General features: G+C 38.0%; 1 pseudogene across 1 annotated transcript; it reads left to right on the forward strand.

Moving 5' to 3' along the window:
- The first annotated feature begins 7,094 nt into the window (after window positions 1–7,094).
- LOC149037270 (uncharacterized) lies at window positions 7,095–9,054 on the forward strand (annotated as a pseudogene). Its single transcript, XR_016180742.1, has one exon. The product of XR_016180742.1 is annotated as an uncharacterized LOC149037270 (transcript).
- Window positions 9,055–9,181: the final 127 nt, after the last annotated feature.

Consider the following 9,181-nt stretch of genomic DNA (forward strand, 5'->3'; position numbering starts at 1 on the left):
CCGATTTCGATTCATAGCTCAATAGTTTTGCAAATATTAATATCTTGTAAGGTTATCATGGCCTTCTAGTGTATTGAAAAGACTTCTTAAGGTATAAACACTCTTTGACACCGTAGGACTTCAGTTCTTCTTCTCAAAGCCTTCACTCTTCGTGTTTAAAGGTCTTTTTTACTTTGGCTGTGAAAGAAGTAAAAGTTGGTGGGTCAGGTTTGTTTGGCAATTTTAGTTATTGACCTATGCATGCAAAGTTCTCTGGTAAATTTCTACAAATCAACACGTATAATGAAAAAAACAGTGCGTAGGTAGTTCCGGAAGGCTGGCGGTTGTAAAAATTAATCCTTAGTGGTTCCCGTGCACGATTCCGCAAGTTCCTCTGTTTTCTTGGCCAAGGCAACTTAAACGCAGAAGTGCAAATCCTTACTTCCCCCTTTCCGCCCATGCAATGTGCAAAGCATAATTCACTCCCTGCATTTTTTTTGTAGAGTGGTTGTTATCATTTGCTGCATTTGCCAAGGCGTATGACCTATCTAAAATTAGTTGCTATCTAAAACGCTTTATTGCTAGTGATCACGTCCCACATATGCCAGATTTTAAATTCAATTTATTATCAGTATTTTTTAAAGTTCCAACGTTTTAACGTTTAATAAACAAAATCACAGAGAGGTGACGTACATGATGTGGGTGGAATATGTCTCGCGAAATCTTTCGTAGACGTGCCTATCTCTTACTTCTTGTTTTGCAAACTGAAGATGAGTTTCCGGTAATATATTTTCGCACTTGATTGATTGCGCGCGCTTCAAGTGGCTATTACGTCACTGCAGGTATTATCAAAATGATAGCCCACGTGTAGCTGTACCCTCCCCCCGCCAAGGTGAAACGGAAGCGAGGGGAGGGTACGGCTACACGTAGTCTACCAAAAAGGCCAAACTCGTTTACAGTGACTGTGCATTTCCCTAGGAAAACGAGATGCTCTTGTAATTGGATGTTGCCAAAACGTCTGCGTCCAAAGTTCATTTAAGGCTTCTGGCTGGATAATACATCAGGGGAAAAGGAAGCTGACACTAGAGACCAACTTAGAGTCATTCTTTTCGAAAACAAAGTTTTCTAAAACGTAGATGGGAAAATTTTTAAAACAGATCAGCTAAAGGTCGCTGATTCTGGCAACAACAAAAAAATTTCAAATGTATATTTTAACTGCACCATGATGAAGAAGTAGGTGTAGATATGAATTTGTCATTTCGGAAAAGGAAAAATTGGGGGAAAAATATTATATCAGGGGTGTTGAGCTTCTGATTACACTGAAGGTAGGAAAGAAAGAGCAACACATGTGGGACTGACTCGATATCTTGAACCAAAAATAACTGGTTCACATTATCATTAGTAGATTACGATTGCAGCTGAAAGTTCTAAGGAGGCATAAAAAAAATAGTTGAGTCAATCATAAACACCACCTCATTCCAGATAGAACCAAATTTGTATGAGAGAAATTTGAGAAGTCCATATTATGAGCTTGGGCTGCCTGTGGGGCCCTTTACCCTTTTGACCCAAAGACTGCGATATTGATTCTCCTTACTCTCTAGCATACATTTCTTGTGTTATTTGTTTCGAGAATTTGGTCTAAATTAAACAATAGCCTACAATCTATATTTTTCTTTATTATCTTTATTGTATAGTGGGAAAATACTGCTGCAGTGCTGTACACTCCCGAGAGTTAGATAAGAGTTTAAGAGACTGGAAAAACAGGATATTAGGGTTAACAATTGTTCATAAACCCTTTGATACCATCACGTACCAAGAGAGGTTTGCATCAATCATCTTGTATGGTCGCCACCATGAGGAGTTGCTTCTCCTAGATTTGCGGGAAAATACACATACAAACTCGTGGCCTATTCACGTGCTTTCCTTCAATTACGACATGCTTACTTCATGGTCAAGGGTATCAAACACCTGTTTAACCATAAGGTTATCACCGCAGTCATTATACTAATTTGTTACTGTAGCGTAATCACACTGTTGATGGATTTGTTTCGCTTCACTGACTCGTTTCTCACACGGAAACGTTGGTACAGTGCCAGGAGGTACACTAAAATGCTGAAGGGCCACAATAGCTTACACTTTTCTGTCTATTTTAGCTTTTTCTTTTTCTCTTTTTCTTCGGTTACGACGATTAACGTAACCCATGGCAGCATGTGCTATTGTGTTATTCCTATCTGAACCATTCGAAGTAACTTATAGATCTAGCAATTTTTGAAATTACAGAAATAAACCCAGATATCTAGTCTGAGATTAGAAAATTTCCGCTCTCTTGATTGTTGCTTTCTGGAGAAATTGCTTGGTGAATGAGCCTTCATTTCTGCAAACAACAGAATGGAAGTCCAGGAATGTGTTAGGTAGTCCGAGGTGCTTATTATAAAGAGGATGAAATGTCACTTAGATACACACGCCCACAGTTCTTCACGTGAAAAAATATCCTCTTTTATTCAGTATGGTTCCTGATTTGTTCGGATTGAAAAACCATAAAATTATTCTAGAATTTCCTTTCTAAAATTCCCTTTACCTTTCGACATTGGATGCAACATCAGGTCCACTTCTATAGAATACACAACAAGTGTGACAAAATTGGTGAGACGGCGAAGAACACGCAAAGTTTTTGACATCCTGGACATTGTCTTTTTGGACAGCCCATAGGGTAACAGCCAGGAACACGCGAAGTTGTTTATTGTCTGGACTTTTAGTGAGCTAAGATCATGCAATTTTGTTATCAGCCTGGATCGTGGCCAACCATAAACAAGTGGTAGAATACCATGACTGACTGCGGCAAGGCTAATACAACGGAAAGGTTTTTCGAGCGAGAAAGTAAAATCATGATCTGGCAAATAGCTAATATCGGTTTTCAGTGACAGAACGAGTGAGGTGGTCGTTTCAGGATCGTTGAGGGGATAAGTGAGTAACTCGATCGTTACTAACATTTTACTAGTTAGGGGCTCGTAAATGAACAGAAAAGTACGCATAACCACACTTTGAAAACGAGAAAAAGGAATTAGATGTGAAAAGAAGCTCCTTCAAAATTATAAAAAGCTGTCTTTGGATGAAACAAGAGTGTAGTGTCTGGCTGCTGCGAATACTAGCCGTTGACCCAAGTTTTTTAAGCTTACTGAAGCGGGTTGAGGTTCAGATTTCCGAACCTCTCAGAGTTTTCAATATTATTTTTAAATAGAGTAACGCACAATAGTCCTTCTCTATTTTTTTACCAGCTTTTACCAACCCCTTATTCCACTTTTTCTGTGTTAAACCGTTTAAGCCGCTTCGTTTAGACGGTATTTAAGAAAGCGTTTGCCTTTACTTATCTTTCTACCCTTAATTTTTTTCACGTGCCACAAAAATAAGAGGATAAGAATTGCGCGCATACCAGGGTGTATGAAAAATTTTTGGAAAGTTCTGTTGCGGTTGGACATTTCTTTTATTTTGTGTAAAAAAATTCATTTATGAATATCTACTAATAAATTAAATTCAGAAGTTTTCTTTCAGTCAGCAGATCATTAATTTCGAAAGAAGTTGGTAATACAGCGTATTCTCAACTGTTTGTACGAGACACTGATTTCACTGAATACTATTAAATTTTAGAACTTTGCTGCGCTTATAAGGGCAGACACCACAGGCAGACCACACTATGTGTACGTGGTTAATAATTGTTGACACGAGACAAACAGAATATGTGAGAGTTATGAATAAAGCTCTAAAAATTGCATACCTAAATTACATCTCAGGCTGAATATCTCAGTAAAGTTAAATTAGGTCTGGATAGAACAGATATGTAACGAATTTAAGAAAATAAACAACACTTCTTAAAAACATGTTTCGACAGTTCTTCTGTCATCTTCAGTTCTGAAAAATACAAAGTACAAAGTTGAATTTAAAGTGCGTAACAAAATGCTGATTGGACAAAACAAATAGTAACGGAACAATGTATGCATTTACAAGGAAAGTTTTAAATTAAAGTTGGTGATTAAGAGTAGGTTTCTCCCTTTGAATGTGGATAGCTTCTTTGATTTTCATTTGAAAAGTTGTGAGAGCGTGATCTAGGATGTTAAAACACTCATCAGAACAAAGAGTGCGACATTGGTGTCTGAAAATGTGACGGGTCCTATCACTGACCAATTGCTCACGTACGCGTGTGGATTAATGTCGAGAGGTTTCGCCGACATGGCAGGCATTACAGCCCGCACATAAAAACTTGTAAATCACACACGTACGGAACCCACAAGGAATAGGGTCTTTCACACCAAACATATTGGCTATTTTAAATGATGAATAAACCAACTTAATATCGGTGTTGTTACAATAACGCTTAGCAAATTGGCGAACCTTTTCTTTCGTGACAAAACAAAAAGGGCCAATGTAAGGTAATTTAAAATAAAAGTTAATAATAGTGTCTGATACGGAGATCGGGGGATTGCTCTCATTACGGGTGAGGGTGAGGTACCGATTGACAACCCTTTTAAACAGATGGGCTGGAAAAAGATTCTTTCTAAGGATTTCAGTGAGTTTCTGAAATCCAACCATGTGCTGTTGATCTTGTAGGCTCTATCAACAAGAATGCGAATATGACCCAGTTTGTAGGGATAAAGTATAAAGTTAAAATAATTAGTCAACAGGTCCGTGAAGGTTTTCTTGCGGTATACACTTGTGACGGGAAAACGGGTGTCACTGTTGACTAAAACATCGAGGAATGGTATTTTGTGATCTATTTCTTTTTCCTTAGTGAACCTAATGTTATGATGCCTGAAGGTTATATAATTGAAAAATAGTAGCGCATCGTTTTCCGAAAGAAATAAACAAAATGTATCGTCAACATAACGGCGGTAAAATAATACCTCTGAGCCCTGCCAATTTTCCAACCATAACTTTTCATGATGTCCCATAAAGAGATTAGCAAGAAGAGGAGAGAAGGGAGACCCCATAAGCTACACCATCTATCTGGTCGTGGAAATACCCTTTGATAGGAAATGGGTCTGGGCGGTGGCTATGGAGGAAGACTTTTAAGCTCAGTGCTACTTAACTTGAGGTCGGAGTTACCATCAGAAATGTACCTGACCGCTAGGTCAATGCATTCTTCAAGAGGCATGTTTGTAAAATGACTGGGATGTCCTGGACGAAAGTGAAGGAGTCCGAGGTACAATGTTCCGTTAGAATGTCAAGTGTTAGCAGATTGCACAGATATTTAGCCAGGTTATAGTTGTCTGTTTCGATAGCGGACGCAATGGGCTTCCACAACTTTTCAACTTGAAATCAAAGAAGCTATCCATATTCAGTGGGAGAAACCTACTTTTAATCACCAACTTTATCATGTTAATTTAAAACTTTCCTTGCAAATGCATACATTGATCTGTTACTATTATTTGTTTTGTCCAATCAGCAATTTGTTACACACTTAAAATTCAACTTTGTACTTTGTATTATTCAGAACTGAAGATGACAGAATAACTGTCGAAACATGTTTTTAAAAAGTGTCGTTCATTTTCTTAAAGTTAAATTAAGTGTTAACCGACTCATTTGTAGTGTTTTTCGCCCTCATGGGCCTTCCAAGCGTATTTTACGAAAGCACTTTTGGCCAAAGGTAATTTCGTGACGGCCAATGAAGGCCAAAAAGTATCACAATTAAATCGATTAAAATTTCAATTTTACTTTATTGAGATTTCAGACCGAGATGTAATTTAGATATGCTGCAATTTTCAGAGCTTTATTCGTAACTTTCATAGATTCTGTTCGTCTCGCGTCAACAGTTAGTAACCACGAACACATAAAGGGGTCTGCCTGTGCTGACACTACCGTAATTGAACAAAAAGATTTACTTTACGTTTACACTCTACCTTGTCGTCTCTCTTCGGGTATTTTTTCTCGTTTCTTTTTCCCTACATTTGGGGAACTAAAGCAACTAATTTTGTCGGATTTTTAACTGAGGAGCTAAGATAAAAGCAAATCCAGCAAAAATTGATTACAAAAAAGTCCTTGATTTTTAAGCTACACAGCAGCATTACGCGATAACGAAGTATCGTAACTAGACTCAAGTTAGACCAATAACTTACGTGCGAGCCTAAACTGCTATTATTTGACAGCGACAAACTGTTTTGCGACAATTGACATATATTACTCCTGACGGACAATCAATCTCAATATCAAAGGATCTTAAATTTTTAGTAGAACGGCATGGCCAGCTACCTCTGACATATGATGCCGATTACTCGAGTGTTCCACACTACCTTGAAGACTTTTCCTATCCACTGAGAAAGCCAATAAATCTTTAATAAATCTCACATTCCATTTGCCTCTGTTTGCCGGAAAAGCGTCTAGAAATGACCCCCTGTTCTGCAGGCTGAGGGCTCCTGTGATGTAACACACACCTACACGCCAAAGAAACACCTTGCAGGGCATGTTTTCAAATATCTTGTATAGTGGTTGAGAGATCAACTTTTACTTTCTACGTAGAAAGCTCTTTTGAGTTATTCATCGTTCCCTGGAAGGAAAAGAAACCACATAAAATAAAGAGGACAAGTAACCTTTCCAAAATAGCGTTTCCTTGTTGTACCCTTGAGATCCAAACATAAATTTTCATCATCGTTTGCCATACATTTCTTATTATGCTTGTTGTGAGAATAAGGCCATGAATTGCCCTATATGTCCTCTGGTTTCCATGTTACTTTGTTCTCATCACGTGTCCACTCGACTATTTATACGTAGTAGAAGGAGAAATTAAAAATTAGTAGCTCATGTGATTGAACCTTGAATGTAAGAATAAGCTCTGCGAATGACGCCGTACTTGGATTTTGACTTCTCTCGTGGGAAAATTCAGGCTTTCTTTAACACCCTTGTTGGTATATTGTCTTTACTCCTTAGCAACTTTTCGTACACCTTTTTAGCTTAGAATTCTAGCTCAGTTTGAGTAGAAAATGCCCGGATTCATCTGATTATATATAGGTGATAGTAACTTAGCTGTCAATCCATGTCGATCGTCCATGAAGTCACAATTTAGATCCGGCAAAACAAAAACAAGATCGACAATGGTTTCTAATGGCTATCCTTCTGCATTTGTATGAAAACTCGCAAAGACAACAAGGGCAACAACCAACAAAGAGCCCGCGCAGGAATTTAAATCTACTGCCGTTCTCCCTTGGTGTATCAGAGGTTCTTCGCCGCTGCCTACAACATCAAGGCATACGGACCGTTTTTAGGTCGGACACAACACTTAGGTCTCACTTAGTACGACCTAAAGCAAGACGGTGTCGTTTACAAGATCCCATAAAAATGCGGCAAAGTGTATATCGGTAAAACTGGAAGATCAATGCGAGAAAGGATGAAAGAACATGACGAAGACATACGGTTTGCTCGTACTCAGACCTCTGCGGTTGCGGAGCATGCTAACGAAACGGGGCATATTCCTATTTGGAGCAATGTTAAGTTTATTGATCGTGACCCCCACTGGTACACACCTAGGGTTAAAGAGGCTATCCATATAAGACTTCATCCCAACAACATCAATAGGGAAAGCGGAATCGAAATTCCCCGAGCTTGGATACCCACGATCAAACAACAAAACAGCCGATTTATGAAGACCTCAGAATATGACTTCATTGGAGAGTTATGGAGAAAATAATATTTAAACATCGTTACATAACGACAAAGTAAACGGCAAGTTCGAGAAGACGAGGAGGAATGGAATATATAAGTAGGGAGATTTCAAGGAAATTCCCATACAGAAATCAGTTTTTTTTTTATAAGAACCCTTTTCATAAGAACGTTCAGGCTGAGACCAACCAAAATTTTAAAGACATCCTAGGAACATATTAGGCTGAGAGTCAGTTGAGAACCGTCTTTGTTTTGCTAATTTGTGAGAAGTATAAGTATAGGTAAAAGAAATTCAAAACTTTGGTATAATTCGAAAATTAATTCTAGTATTAAGGGATATTTTTTAACTTTAACAATGCGGGTTTCTCCACGATACACTGAAGCGAAACTCAGTTTGTAGTCGAACTTAATTGATTCATTTTACAATAATACACGTGCAAAAATTTCAGCATGCTCATTGGCTGAGAACACGTCAATTAATCCCAAATAGTGCAGAAAGTTGAAGTTTAGTACAAAAAGCTAAAATTGAGTGCAGAAAGTTGAAACAAAATTGATTGACAGGTAAGTCGCGACAGCGCAGCAAAACAAAATGGCGGAGAAATGGTTAGGAGAAAGTTCAATACAACGTTTTGATTCAAAGTTTGAGTGAGAATGCTAAAAACAAAAAACCTAGCCAGGGGGTAACTAGCGGTTAAAATTCTGGCCTCCCAAAATGGATATGAAAGTATGAACCGGAGCCCCTGAGTAATATTCTCGAGGAGTTTTACGGAACAATTCGTTGCGTAAGACGGGGAAGATTGCGAACGTGATAGCTACGCGGCGGATACCTAACGGAGAAAGAATATAAACGCTAAATTATTCTCGAGAGAGGTTTTGAAAGTTTTAAGTAAGTTTTTGCGGGAAAAGATCGACAACTTCGGCAACAAGACAAAGCAAGCGGCCCAACCGGCGATCCATGCTACGGAATAAGAACAGCCAAAGAGGAAAACAGAGTCATATTTTTGCTTGTATATTGTTAACTAGTAATCACATGACTTTTCCCGTGCAATTTGAGATAATAGGAACTCGTATATTTTTCGAAGCCTACAAACTGCCCTTGCTCTACAGGCTCGTGCAATATGGTTAGCCTTTGAAAATTGACTCGTGTTAATTTGTCCTAAATTGCAGGAGAAATCACTTTATTACCTGTACATGCTTTACCGCACAACTTTAAAAACATGTTAAGAACGTTTTCAAGCTCAACCGCGAGAAAAAAAAAAATAAGAACGTTCTGCCTTAACTCCCAAATTAGACGTAAATAGACTATTTCCTCACAACAGGATACGATATCAACTAATCTAAGTTGTAAAATAAGGTCGTAAAGAGAATAAAAGATGATAAACTAGCTTTCATGTTTTCACTGAATAGCTTACAATATATATTATTTCCATTCATATTCCCAACATCAAGATAACAAAGTTCCTAAAATAATGTTGAATGTAATATACTTTCACTTCTATCAAATTTTTCGCCGTACTTTTCTGGTATAAACGAATATAAACCTTTTAGGTTTCACACT

Source organism: Pocillopora damicornis, chromosome 11 (genome assembly GCF_964200805.1).
Source record: "Pocillopora damicornis chromosome 11, jaPocDami1.2, whole genome shotgun sequence".
In the NCBI taxonomy this organism is placed as follows: domain Eukaryota; kingdom Metazoa; phylum Cnidaria; class Anthozoa; order Scleractinia; family Pocilloporidae; genus Pocillopora; species Pocillopora damicornis.